The sequence below is a fragment of the Lepidochelys olivacea genome (genome assembly GCF_965140295.1).
Source record: "Lepidochelys olivacea isolate rLepOli2 genome assembly, chromosome: 18".
Lineage (NCBI taxonomy): Eukaryota > Metazoa > Chordata > Testudines > Cheloniidae > Lepidochelys > Lepidochelys olivacea.
Window position 1 is genome coordinate 20,737,202 of NC_140428.1, and position 15,211 is coordinate 20,752,412.

Consider the following 15,211-nt stretch of genomic DNA (forward strand, 5'->3'; position numbering starts at 1 on the left):
TCCTTCAGTGTTGTGCCCCAGATGTCTCCAGAGGGGAGCAGGGCCCAATCCCTGCTCACAGCCCCAACACCAAGGCAGCAGCACATCCAGGAGCAACAGGGAGTGGCTGCTGCTCTCCCCCCCCCCCCCCCCCCGGTCCCCTCTCCAATCACAGCTCAGAAGGCTGTGGCCAGAAGAAAAGCCCCTGGTGCCACATTTGAGAAATGCTGATCTAGAATGTGAGGTGCCTAATCTAAATTCTTAGGCTGGATCTATATGAGGAAAGTGACTGGCAGAGCTATTGTGAAATAAGTTATTCTGTGATAAGTGTTCAGAAGAGCTCCGCCTGTGGATGTTCTGTTCAGGAATTAGTGATTTTTATTTAGGAATAATTAATCTGGTTTGTGAGCAGAGTGATTATTCCTGAATAGTGTGTCTATAGGGGAACTTTTCTGAAATAGCTATTATAGAATAACTTACTCCACAGTACTGATGCCAGTCAATTTCCTGTTGTAGACAAGGCTTTATTCTTCACTGCTACCCCTACCCCTCTTCACTTTTATCTTCTTCCTAAATGCATAACCTCCCAGTGAGGGTAGATTAACGTGCACTAGACCAGTGTTTCTCAGTGCCGGTCTCTGAAATCTCCTGGGCACAGTTTAGGAAGGCAGCAAGCCGGCCTGTGATATCGAAAACCTGAGAAACACTGCACTCGACCATGTCAGCTTCCCCATGGGATAAACCTCAAATGCCAGTCTTGGTTTGTGTCCCTGAAGTTTGCTACTGGCTAGCAGCATAAATAATTTTCAAGTTAACCTAGCAAAATTCCTTTTTCTAGGTGTCTGGGCTGCCCCCAAAATGTGTAATGTTTTTATTGTGGGGGCTTCCCCATTAATAAGGCCCACCGTTTCAGTGGCCAGTGTAGGCAGCAAAGCTATGCTATGTTGCAGTGTTTCTTTTGAGCTTTCTACTCCAAGTGAGTCCCAGTTCTATGTTCTAGCCTGGCTGGTGTGCAGTATTTTGTCACGTTTCCACTACAGGCGTTCAGTTGCAACGTAAACATGCAATTCTCCTTGCTTATTTGCTGGAATTTAGAGAGTTTTCTGGTTGATATGGGAAGATACCTGGTAACTGTTGCAGTTGTTGTTCGATATTGAGGTAATGCCATGATCAGTAGCAGGCTTCTGTGTCACTGGGCACTGTACAAATTTGGTTAAACACAGTCCCTACCTCAAATAGGCTGCAATAGGCTCCTGATTACTCCTCCTTTTGTATCACTTGTTACTAGAATTTTATTGCCAGCCTTATAAGCACTCTTCAGGGAAGCAGTATTTATAGCAGCTGTGGCTGTAGCAATGAGCCTGGAGACCAGGAAGCTAGTACCCACTCTGCCATTGTCTTGTTTTTTGACACTAGACAAATCTCTTAATGTCTCTACATTGCAGTTTTCCTGACAGATTAAAAAAAAATAAATTGAATGCATACCAGCCTTTATAGAGCTCTTGGAGATCCTTCGGTGAAAGGCACTATATTAGCATTTAACATTTACTTATCAGCAGTGAAAACTGGTACTCTCAGGGTTTTTTTTTCCAGAGCAATAATAGGAATAACTTACACTTACGGTGGATTTTTCTGTGTGCCAGCTAATTTAATCCCTGCAGGATTAAATTTTTTCAGGATCTAATTTTTCCACGTTCAGTACTGACGTAGGAATTTAGCTATGACCATTGTCAGTTAGATTTTCAGACAATGAAATTCCACGTGGAAGTTTTTTGTGGAGATATTCTCATTTCTGATTGCAGCCATCATTTTGAATAACAAACTCTATGTTCAGAGTAAAGAATTTTGGAATGCTCAATACCATGAATAATTGCAGTTTCCTCTTTCACCATAAGTGGTATTTATCCTTGTCTCTCCTATCAAAAGAGCTAGCTTAGGGGCTTCACTATTTTTGTCCTGCTTCTCTGTAAATACATCAATGTGCTATAGTAACACTGCTTGAGCAAAACAGACACACACTCCAAAGGAAAACCATGGAAACTAATGATGGGAAACTTGTCTAATTTTCAAATGACGTGTTGTATCTGTGGAACATTAAACTTAATTCTTGTAGAAGCAGATGAAATTGGTATAAATTGCTTAAGTTGGTGATAGTGTGGATATGAGTGTGATCGACTCCTGGACCAGTTGGGTGATTTATTCTCATGTAAAGTGCTCTGAAAAAGCTGAAAAGTAATTAATGCTAAATTCTTTGAGGTTTTAAGGTGTTTCTCTTTAAGTTTTTCTTGCCTATGCAAAAGTTGGCACTTTGCGTTTACTAATTTATTTCCCAACAGCACATCTCATGCTTGACAGGTTTGAGATATCAATTACCATAATAGTTTTGCTCTTAGTAGACAGGACTTGGAATTGACTAATATTTGATCACTAGTGCAATAACAGCTGGGAGCCTGCATAAAGATAAACTTTGGGGCAGTCTGACTTTGTGTCATAGGATCAAGACCATGTACAGTGTTTTAAGAACAGCTGTTGTGTGGGCATGGAGGTGCAATGGGTTAATGCACTGGCTTTTCATTGCTGAAGGTCCTGGCTTAAAATCTAGATAGAATATCTTTTTGGTCTCTGGTAGTAGTCCACGTTATAGAACTTGGAATTAGTAATCTGTTTACGAGGCTCCCTGTACTGGAATATTAGAGGTATTCCAAGCTTGGGTAGAAATGCATTGGCAGAACAGAAGAATTTAATACAAAGCTTGCCTGCGCTGTGCCTTGGTCAAACCATTGTCAGTCTAGTTTTTGATTATTTTATTCACGTCTAGAAAAGAGAGCTTTGCAACCCACATGTCTGGGAGGGGGGTGGGGACTCTGGAAATCAAATCTCTTAGACTGTCAATTAAATGTAAAGGTCCATGCCTCTCTACACACTTATGTTTTCGTTTTCCACATATGCATGCGTACATACATTATTAACTTATAAATACATTTGTAAATATTTTAATTGCTGTGAAACATTAAACAGCTGCCACTTAGTGCCATCTCTGCAGTGGAAAGTGACAGCTGTTGAAAAGGGCACAGCAACACTGCATCCCAGTTAGGTGAGTCTCTTTCCGTTCTAGAGCAGGATGACTTTTAGTCCATTTTAGTGTGCCTGGCTTTCAAAAAAAGCTGTCCAACATTGGAGGACCTACATGGCTGAAAAGCCCTAGGACTGTAATGAGTATGGGGAAAGTTTAATTCTGAGCTCACACCTCACTATGCACCAGAGAATAAACATAGACAAGAGACCTTATAAATGTTGTGGAAGTGGGGAAAGCTTCAGTGATTGCTCATGCTTTATTCACCACAAGAGAATCCCCTTGGAAGAGAAACCTTATTTATGTACTAAATGTGGCAAAAACTGCAGTTAGGGCTTGTACCTTTCTATCAGCCAGAGATCACTGAGAGGGGAGAAATGCTATTTATGTACTGAATGTGGGAAAAGCTTCAATCATGGCACAGAGGTTTGAGAAACACCAGAGAATCCATACACGGTAAGAATTCTGTGAATGCTGGCTGAGCATCAATCAGACCTTATTAGGCACCTGAGAGCGCACATGGTTGACAATGTGGGTGAATGATCTGCTCCTACAAATAGAAAATACTTAATTGAACATTATTTTAGGAGGGGGGATGTTGCAAAACAAATTATAAGGGAGCTGGATGCCCAACTTCTGTTCCGAGGTCAGACACTAACTCCAGCCTCTGATAGTGGGCAAATCATTAACCACTCTGTACCCATTTTCCCAATCCCGCTCAAGGAGGTTGTCAGGCTTTTCAAATTGCTTAAAGAAGGGCAAAATAGTAGTATTAGGTAAGAAGATTTTAGCTTAACTCAATAACATAATTTGGACTAAAATAACTTTAATAACTTAATTGGAACTAAACTTTCTATTCAGTTACTAACACAATTGAAGATTCCTGGTATGAAACTTGGTTATTCACTTTCCTTTTTTGCCCTCTGACTTGCATCTCTCTCTCTGCTGCACTGACATTCATGGTTAGTGGTGAAAAATTACACCACTACAAGGTTCCTTGTAGGAGAGGCATGAGCTTAGCAACCATCTTAAAAGGTGATTAGCTGTCTGCAGGATATTATAAATAACATCTTAACTGGATTGCTGTCTTAAATGGTAGAGTGATTTCTGTATGGTTTTAAAGAAGGCTAAACGCAAATTACGATTTCATTCTCTAGCTTCTGATTTGCTTCAGTTACATGTGGTAGGAAAAATTCAGAGGCAATAGGGCTGGTGGTGCAAGTCACACAATTGTAAATGGGTGCAGGGGAGTCTAAATTGGTGAAACTTACATAGCAAAGTCCAGGAAGCTGTAAATTAAAGGTGTATGCAATTCGGGTAGCCTAATTTAACTTCAACTCTCCTGTTGGTTGCTTGTAAGAAAAACAATACATTTGATTTGATTTTTATCTGATGTCTTAAACTGAGGACTTCTCTGATCTCTATAGATGTTAAAGTTCCATCACTCTTCATACGAATAGAAGTTTATTTCTGTCTTGTGGCCAAAATTCCCTTCCAAATTAAACTCTGCTGTGCAGCACCTCTGTCTACCAGTTGGTTTTCTTTCTTATGGAAGAGAGGTAAATATTGGGGTCCCCCAAGGATCTATCCTGGGACAAGTGCTGTTCAACGTATTCATGAATGATCTGGAAAAGGGGATATAGTGAGATGTCAGTTTGCAGACTATACTAAATTACTCAATATAGTTGAGTTCAAAGCAGATGGTGAAGAGTTTCAGAGGACCTCAGAAAACTGGGTGACGGAGCAACAAAATGGCAGATAGATTCAGTGTTGATAAATGCAAAGTAGTGCACATTGGAAAACATAATTCCAACTATACATACTAAATGATGTGGTCTAAATTAGCTATTACCACTCCAGAAAGAGATTTTGAAATCATTGTGGATAGTTCTCTGAAAACATCTATTCACTATGTAGTGGCAGTCAAAAAAGCTAGCAGTGTTAGTAACCATTTGGAAAGAGAGAACTAAAATTACGGTATATCGTAATGCCACCGTATAAATCCATTGTACGCCAACATTTTGAATACTGCGTACAGAGAAAGGCAACAAAAATGATCAGGGTCTGGAACAGCTTCCCTACGAGGAGAGAGTAAAAAGACTGGGACTATTCAGCTTGGAAAAGAGATGACTGAATGGAGATATGGTAGGTCTATAAACTCATGGACGGGGTGGAGAAAGTGAATAGGGAAGTGTTATTTGCCCCTTCACATAACACATGAACCAGGGATCACGCAAAGAAATTTAATGGAGAGCAGGTTTAAAACAAATATAAGGAAGTACTACTTCACACAACACACAGTCAGTTTGTGGAATTTGTTGTCAGGGGATATTGTAAAGGCCAAAAGTATAACTGGGTTTAAAAAAAGAATTAGATAAATTCCTGGAGAATAGGTCTATCAGTGGCTATTAGCCAAGATGGTTAGGGGCAGCCCCATTCTCCGTGTCCCTAATCATTGGAATACTAGAAGTTGGAACTGGATGACATGGTGTGGATCACTCAAAGTGCCCTGTTCTGTTCATTCCCTTTGAAGCATCTGGCACTGGCCACTGTTGAAAGACCGTATACTGGGCTAGAGGAACCATTGGTTCTTATCTTATGTTCTTCTCAGCCCAGAAATGGCTGCATTTCACTGGTGTTGGATGTAGATAGTTAATAAAATTGCTTGGAATCCTTTTGGAAGAAAGATTAGATAAATATAAGATGCAGTATTTTACTGTTGAGAATATGAATGTGTGTGTCCCTAGTTAATGTTGCATACAGTGTTGGTACATGTACATCTACGCCATGAGTCTGAATTTGTAGCTTAGCCCTTATATTTTTATTTGAAGTTACACAAGCCCATATTGTGTAAACTTGGTTGGCCCTGTAGTATTTCCCCCATGTCTAATCTAGTTTCTTTTTTGTCTGGCAGCTATTGCTCTTCTTTTGTCCAAATGAATTTGTGATGGTAACAAATGGATTTATTACACAGTGTATCCAGATTTGCTTACAGGCTTCTTCAGCATGGGGTGTAGTGATGGTATAAGTTAGCTTGATCAAGAAGGTAAATTAGTTTCTCTTTCACCCTCTGTACCCAGTCAGATGATTTGGGTTCTGTTTCCTTCCATTTACAGTGACGACTGAGTCCATCTATAATACAGCCTTCTTCCAAGATGTAACCAGGTTCTAACAGGGCTGACTTCACATACAGTTCACATCCACACACAGCATGATTTATACATGGTTTTGAACTGTGTGGGTGTATCTTGTTTACGACCATTATGGCTCTGATTACATGATTGGCAGGCTGTAAGCAGATTCTAACCGTAATCTTCTGCTGTGCAGGCCACCTCTCCTAACCATATCTGCTACTGGAGTAGTCAGTCCTCCTACTGCCTGGCTGTCTGTGCAGGAGGATATCCCTATGTGGAAAAACACCCACAGTCCTCTGTGTTTAGGGTCAGCAGCTTAGACACTATAGGACATTTCTCCAGATTTTTTTCAGGGCACACTGTCATATACACCACTGAACAATATTTTTGATACATGGTTGTGAGCATGATGTTGTGTGGATTTGCTGACCTAGCTATATTTAACAAGTTTCTATCAGTAGTGTGAATAGGGCCTAGCTGCTACTTTGTGATGTCAGCCCTTAGTCTTGAAAGGAACTACATGCCATCATATCTGCTCTGTTTCAGTGTAAGTCTTGCTTCCATGAGTTCATACTCAATGAATGTCATATGACCTAGACAAATTGGAGGATTGGGCCAAAAGAAATCTGATGAGGTTCAATAAGGATAAGTGCAGGGTCCTGCACTTAGGATGGAAGAATCCAATGCACTGCTACAGACTAGGGACCGAATGGGTAGGCAGCAGTTCTGCGGAAAAGGACCTAGGGGTGATAGTGGACGAGAAGCTGGATATGAGTCAGCAGTGTGCCCTTGTTGCCAAGAAGGCCAATGGCATTTTGGGATGTATAAGTAGGGGCATAGCGAGCAGATCGAGGGACGTGATCGTTCCCCTCTATTCGACATTGGTGAGGCCTCATCTGGAGTACTGTGTCCAGTTTTGGGCCCCACACTACAAGAAGGATGTGGATAAATTGGAGAGAGTCCAGCGAAGGGCAACAAAAATGATTAGGGGTCTAGAACACATGACTTATGAGGAGAGGCTGAGGGAGCTGGGATTGTTTAGTCTGCAGAGGAGAAGAATGAGGGGGGATTTGATAGCTGCTTTCAACTACCTGAAAGGGGGTTCCAAAGAGGATGGCTCTAGACTGTTCTCAATGGTAGCAGATGACAGAACGAGGAGTAATGGTCTCAAGTTGCAGTGGGGGAGGTTTAGATTGGATATTAGGAAAAACTTTTTCAGTAGGAGGGTGGTGAAACACTGGAATGCGTTACCTAGGGAGGTGGTAGAATCTCCTTCCTTAGAGGTTTTTAAGGTCAGGCTTGACAAAGCCCTGGCTGGGATGATTTAACTGGGAATTGGTCCTGCTTCGAGCAGGGGGTTGGACTAGATGACCTTCAGGGGTCCCTTCCAACCCTGATATTCTATGATATGTTTGAGTGTTGGGGTTTGCTAGCTTTTCTCTGAACTTTTTTGAGTTAAAATTAACTATAGCTCCCTACTTCTGACCTTGCTAGGGACTATCTGTGTAATTCAAGGTGCTTTTACTTCAAGTCTGTCAACGCCACTCCAATTCACCATGGAGACCCTCAAAAGTTTGGGGACCACTGCTCTAGGTTATGGTCATCATGAAAAAGTTTGTTTCAGCTTCATTCCAGAGGGAAGAGACATGAAAGAAAACTTAGACATTAAGAATAGTGAGATCATTCTTGTGGATTTGCAGCTGATTCATTAACTTAAAATTAGCTTTCTTTGGGTATCCCAGCAGATTACCTTTGAGTGTATTTGGCGCTGGGTAGAGAAGGATCAGAATTCCTGACTGATCAGATTCCAGAAGTTTCATCATCAAATTTACCCCTCCTTGGACCAGGAAGGCTTTGTCTGTCTCCCAGGATCCGTGGGTGTATGTTGGACTTTGTTGAGTGGGCCTGTCTATTTCCATGACCTTTTTCCCTACATGTGTCTTGATGAATGGAATAAAAAAGAACCAAAATACTACATCTTATAGATCCCCTCTCCCCCCCTCCCCCACAGGTGATGGTCAAGGGGGCATTATTCTTCGTAAAGATTAGAACCTGACACACAAGGGTTTTTGTTATTACCGAGTGGACTGTAGTCATACCACCAATGATAGGGTGCAGGAATGTTGTTACGATAAAAAAAAAAATCAAATCAATTGAGGTGGATCCACAGAGAAACACTTCGCTGTAAATCATTTGGAAATGAGGGCAGTGTTGTTTTCACTTGCTATCCAGAACCATTTAAAGGGATCTACAAGGATTAAAAGGATTTGTAAGCATCCATTCCAGCAATGATATCAGTAGTTATATGCAACAGATGCCGCAGAGTAGCAGGAACAAAGTCCTGGTAGCAGAGAGGGTAAAAGTGCTTCTGTGGGAAGAATAGTACCTTTCAGCACTGTCTGTATCCTCCAGGATCCCAAAGTGTTGGGCATTCACCCTTGGGGAGGATGTTTTATTAGTCGGTGTTCCTTGAACTGTGTAAGCTCTGAACTCCAGAGTTGTAAACCACTGGAGGCATGGATAATAGAGAGATACCAGTCTTCCTTAGCAGAAGCAGAAATGCATAAAGGAACACATGGCATAAGTTCACTGATTTGCAGGTAAGACTGCAAACTGGTGTGTCAATTACAAGAATTGTACTGAAGTATTACCCAGCCAGAGCTATATCTTTGGTGTGAGGAAGATCATGGGGCATCTCTCTACCATCCAGTTGTTTAAAATATCTGAAAGGAAGGATATTCTTAACTCAACATCGTAGGTCTAATGCCCTAATATAGGTCCAGGCTTCCTAAATGTTATAACATCTCTAATGGCCAGAGTGATTTGGAGCCTCTGTTGGTGCTTGAAGAGCAGCAGCACACCAGCCCCCTCGCTTTGACTTGCTGGAAATAATGCCACTTACTGAAATGCCAAACACCACTTCTTATAGTATCTGTGTTCTTTTTTTAAATCTTTTTTCCAAATACTGAAAAATACCCAAATACCCCTAAACTTGTTAATTAAGAATGGACTTGATTGTAACTGCAGGTGGTAACAAGCGGCCTTTGAAACACTTTGGATAGTACTTGTTTGTTTTTAAGTATCTTCCTCTTGCTTAGGTGATGGAAACACAGAGTAAGGATAATACCAGTCTATATCCTGGAAGGTGCAGTATCATATTTTTCTGCCAGACTGCACCATATGTTGCTTAAGACCAGTTGTAAGATATCTGGACAAAGGAACAGAAGATCCAAAATTTTAGGTTATCAGGAGTTTTTACTCTGAGCATTGGCAGTAACACTTGCCTGTTTAAGTGCTTCATAACTAGCTGGATGAAATGCTTATTTAGTGTAGCTGAAGTTGCAAAAGGAAAGAGAGCGCTCAGCAGATAAGGCACACTCCTCTCAAACACAGGTAGGGGGAGAGGGTGGAGCCCTCCTTGCTAGAGAGCAGGAATGCTGTAATTTGGATCTTTGTTCTTTCTTTTGATAGACATCACTGCCTGAGACAGATTCATGTTACTCAACAGATTGTGAGCTTTCTTTATTACAAGTTAGGAAAGACATGATTTTTGAATGCTGCTGCTTCTGATAAGCTTGTAGGGAGGTACTACATGTAGTAATAGGATATTCTTCACAACTTTAGTCATGTTTGTCGAGTGTGGAGTATCTGGGCAAGTGTCGGAGAACACGACAGGACCTTAAACTGTATTTCTGCCATTCAGGATGTTTCAGACCCTCATCTTCTGGGAAATCTCCTATTGTTCTTATGGACTCTGGGAAATTACTGTCCACTTATTCCAGTTAAATTCAGGTTTTCCCAATCTTTGCTACTGGAGAAGATATCTTGAGTGAAACAGTTTGAGCACTGACTCCTTTGAGGGCATAGGTGATATGAGTTGAAAGCTTTGGTAAGAGTTCTGTCCCTTGGTGCTGTTTAGGAGCAAGCATAACCCCTTAAGCTATCATATGGATAGGCATCAGAGAACGAAAGAGACACTGAATTATCAGGTCACAAATGTACCCTTGTGAAATGCTGCTGCACAGTTGTCACTAGATATATCAAAGTGAGATCTTACATACTTTTCACATTGTGGTACATTCTCTGATTATATTTTAAGCAGTCATTTTTCAAAGCCAGTCCTTTGCAGGCTATGAAATAGTCTGCAGTCCAATGTGGCTCAGACTTGGAGCCTGGAGGTGGTGTATTATTACACTAGCACAGTGAGGAAAACAGTAGAAGCTGTCCGGTCATATTTTGTTTGTAATTTTTAGGCTTGATACTAATGTCTATCCAATGGACTGCATCAAGTAGAATTCCAAACACAGTGGAACCAGACTTATATTTACCTAGAATCTAATTGGACTGAGATTTCCTGCAGTTGTTAAAATCCACTGCCCTTCTGCATAGTGAGCGAGCATTTGAACTCCCACTCCTGAGGTTTAGCTTTTGCTGGCTCAATTAATTGTTAAATGTTCCCTTTATTATAATTGTATATTGTAGTAACTGAGGAAATTGCTGAAACAGTTTGTTTAATCTGAAATCCTCTGAGTTTTATAAAAACTCCTATTAAAAAAAAAAACAGGGAGAGGAAACAGTTTTGTGTTTTTAAGTGGTGTGGTGGTATTTGAGTTGGAAAACATTAGCGAAATTGAATGCAGGAGTTTGGCTCCTGCCTTGACAGCGATTGGCTTGTATTTGACATTGACCCATGTGTTTGTCATTCTTCCAGATATTGCCTTCTATTTTTTCTGACAGCTTCACCAGCTGAGAGGCAGATGTGCCAGAATTTAAAAATATATATATTCTAAGGCACTTTAAATATAGACAAGTGTTTTTAGGTTGGTGAAATTACTTAAAGGCATGTGTTATGGGGAAAAATACTCGACTGGGAATTTCAATTTGAATCCTATAGTTGAGCTGTTAGATAAAATGTAATGGGATTATTTACTATGTATCTCATAGGAAATAGTATGTATGTTTTCAGAAGCTATTATTAGAGACTGACAGCCTTCCTCCTCTCAGATTTATGCACCATGGGTCTGATTCTGCATAGGGATATGCATGGGTGGACCCTTCTGTCTGCCCAGGTCTTTGCTAGTTTGGAGCTTAAATTTTTTTGTATTCTGACCTGATCTGGTCTCCCTTTCCCTCCTCATTTTCAAGCTTGTATCACTATAAATAGTGAAATAGTAGTAATATATCATCTTAATAGCGAAGTATTTAGGGCCAGATTTGCAGCTGTTATGCATCTGCATAACTTCAGGAGCAGTGCTTATTTATGCAAGTCGATGAGCTGACCCTTATTTTTCATGTTTATACAGTGCATGTCTAACCGGCTCTAAATATGTGAACAATCAAATTAAAAAAAACCCAAAAAATTAAATCCCCTCATGATTATCATCTGAGATAGTGTTGTTTTTTTTAAACAGTAAGGACCACCCTACCTCTATTAAAACCAGCTGCTCTTAATCCACCTCTTCTTTGAATAAAAAAGAGTAAGACCGGCTGGGTAAATGGATGTGCCTTGCAGCATGCCAGGAAGGTCAACAAAGCATGTGGACAGAACAGAAAGTTTCCCTTTGAACTTGGTTGAAGCATGTTGAACTTTGTGACATTTCCAAATGCAGTGAAGTTCGTGTTGCTGCACAAATTATTATTTACCTTTGTTCTTTTAATATCTAGTGATTGTAGTTTGCTTTTATTCTCAGCATTTGAAATATTATGAAAAATGTTAATATAATAGAGAGATAAGTAATTCTATGGTGCAAAAATAATCCCACTGTAGATCAAGTGACTAATATTGGCTACTTACCTGTACATATAATATAGGCTCTCTAGTTCCTTTTACAGAGCACATCATTATATGCTAACGTGATGTTTAAATTGAAGACAGAATACAACAAACAGCTGGTTAGAGTTCTCTAATTATATTTCTGTTTTCCTTTTGCAAGGAAGAGCATTGAAGTAATGTTTCTGTAAGGCCCATTAGCAGAAATAAAATACATAAAGTGAACTTAAAAAGGTAAAGATAGTTATTTCATGTTCTCTCTAAATGTGGCAGGCATTGTTCTGTCTTGTTTTTGTGGTGGGGGCAGCTGTTAATACTTGACAGATGGAGTCTCACTTAAGGCTGATCAATAGAGGTTGATGCTGAAAATGGTTTCTTCTTGCTTTTGTTTGGTTATCTGCACAGATCCTGAAAAATGATGACATGGGGGTGGGGGAAGGGAAAGCAGAGAGGTTGGGAGTTTGTAGGAAGGGCTTTAATGTTAATCCAATATGTCATTTTTCACACTGTCCGTTTATGTTAATATGTAAAATGAAGAGAGCGCTTAATGGCTTCTCAGAGCAAATGAGTCATGTGCAAGTGCAGAATTTCAGACAAGGTGATCATTCTCTGTGGGCATTAGTCCTCTCTGATATCTTCAGCCCTGCATATCCTATCACAGTGCATCTTTTTGATTTGCTATCATTGACTGTTAGAGTGAAATCTGATTAAAAATCATCAGTACGCTGGAAGCTTTGTAAATTTGCATGACCTTATACAAAGACCGAGTAACACATGCTCCCTACACCAAATAGCTTGCACTCTAAAAATGATATAAGATACCTTGTAAAACTAAAGTATTTTGTGCTTTTGCAGGGTCTAGAGTGAAATTTCACACAAAGACCTTATTGTTAGGTTTTTGGTACATGGCAGCAGCAGCTATAATGGAAAAGTGGTGGTTTAATTACTATAGGTACTCATGGTGCACAGATACCAGGGGTTTTGAAAATTGCATTAGGGAATTACTTTTGCAGTAGATGAACATAGGAAGATTGCAACTCCTAAACAGAATAACACTTATTAATGTGGAATACAGTACATCTTTATAAAACTAGGTAAATGGAAATCTGAGTTAAAAACACTACTAGGAGTGAGTTTGAAGAACTGTAAAGGTGGGGAATTCCTTGAATCTGGCATTTTTCAAGAAATGAAGCTGGCAGATTATTTTTGTTGTTGTGGTATTTCATGGTCTTTGAGACTTTCTTGAAGTTTACTGTTTAGCCTTAATAGAAAGTTGCACCAGTTTTGGTTAGCACATCATTCTGAAATTTCATGGGGAGAGATTAATTTCTTCTGTCATCTGTGAATTAATGGAAGACCATACTATCTTGCAATTTAACTTCAGAATGTAGGTTTTGTAAAACAGTAGCTTTTCAATACTTTTATTAGTATATTAAAGAAAAAAGGCAATCAGTGTTGTGGGTTGATTGTAAAAGTTCACCTGCAATTTTGCAAACCAAACACATTTGTATAAGTGCATCAAAACGAATGCATTAAACTGACTATAATTAAATGAAACTGTTGTTCCTTTTTAATTGTTCAAATGGAATGTGAAATCAAGAGGTAAATACAGCTTAAACGTTGAAAAGAAAACTATATTTTAAAAATTTCATTTTAACTGTCTGCTGAGCTGGTAACACTGGGAAGGTATAAATAACTTAACAGTATTCTTTTAATTGTACTTAAAATAATTTCCCCCTGTAACCTGGTCATACCAGGCGAAAGACCGTTGTGGTGTTGGTCCTCCTTTCATCCTATAAAGGTTGTATTGAGCCAGGGATAACCAGAGGCAACAGGTTTGTCACAATGAGGAGAGGTCTGAGAGTACATGTGCAGAAAACAAGCTACAGAGGGAAATATTCCCACTCTGTCCAGATAAACAGGCATGGCTCTGCCCAGTCTTCCTCCTTCATTTAAAAGTCCAAGACATTATGGATGGTTTCACTGAAAGCTTTTCTTCTGGTATTGTATTGTAACAGGGGTGCTGATCTTATCAAACTGGAAGTCTTTCCAGTTTTGGTGACTCAGGTGTAGAACATTGTATTCTTCTTCAAGTGATGGCCCCTAAGTGTATTCCATACATGGGATACATGTGTGCACCATGCTTTTGAGTATGGAATTCTTCTCAAGCAGTGTCCATTGGCCTGTATACGCGCTGTAGCTCTCCTCGTGCTCTGAACTGAGGGCATAAAAAGTGGTGCGGGCCGATGCTCTGGTTCGTTAGTGCTGCCGGATGGTCTGAGTTGGTATCTTTGGTGTTCTTGGCTCCTTTTTTACTGGAGCAGTTTTTCATAATTTTAACCATCTTTATAGTATATTTTAACACAGTATAATTAGATAAAACAGTATAATTAGATTAAAAGGTGATGATATCACTAACAGAGCTGTAACACCAGTGAATCATCATCAGTTCTGGCCTTTATTGTTTTTGTTCCCCACCTGGGAATTTTCTTCCCAAGAAGTCTGAGATTATGCCCAGGGTCCTGGGGTTCAAAAATTGTTTGCTGCCCGTGCTCCTTTTCCAAACATCAACGCTGCCTGGGTGAGGCTCATATTTCTACCAAGTCAGCATCTGTTGCTCTTTTGCCTCTAGAACTCATGAGTCAGGAACTGAGACTCAAAACATCTTATGGAGAAGGCAATTAAGCCCCAATCAAATCTAGGCTGGGGACCTCCCCCGCCATGATATCAGTCTCACCAAGCAGGCAGTGCTCCTCTGAGCACAAGTGCAGGAATGGAGGCTAAGACTGTTAAGCCTAAGAAGAAGGCTTCATGTGAGAACAAGGAACACTCCAAATGACATAAGGACAAGACGTCTTTGTCTAAAACTGGCCCTAAGAGAGAGGATCCCTCCCCAACCTCATCAAAGTCCGGAGAGCTGGCACACACAGGTGCTAAGGACTTAGACCCCTGTAAATCTTCTTGACATGAGAAGGGAGGTGCAGCAGGGTATGGATCTGACAGTTCCAACGTGGGCTCCAATGGTGAAGGCTTGTGATGAAAGCTCCAATGGTGAAAGCTGCTGGTGCTCCCATCTATTTTTAGAGCGGATGCGGGGCGGTAGTGACACAGCCCCAGAAGGTGCCAGCCACCGTGGGGACCAGGGAAGCTCTGGTCCCGACTACTCAGCCCTAGGGTGCGAGAAGAGTCCGTTGACCATCTCAAACCCACATCTCCCCGGAGGACATTTTTGCTGTTCCCTCTCCGCATTCACCT

At 40.5% G+C, this 15,211-nt stretch overlaps 1 protein-coding gene across 4 annotated transcripts in view; it reads left to right on the top strand.

Moving 5' to 3' along the window:
• The window catches only part of RERE (arginine-glutamic acid dipeptide repeats), a 401,924-nt gene that overhangs the window by 133,529 nt on the left and 253,184 nt on the right, over positions 1-15,211 (top strand). The gene's annotated exons all lie outside the window — the stretch shown is intronic.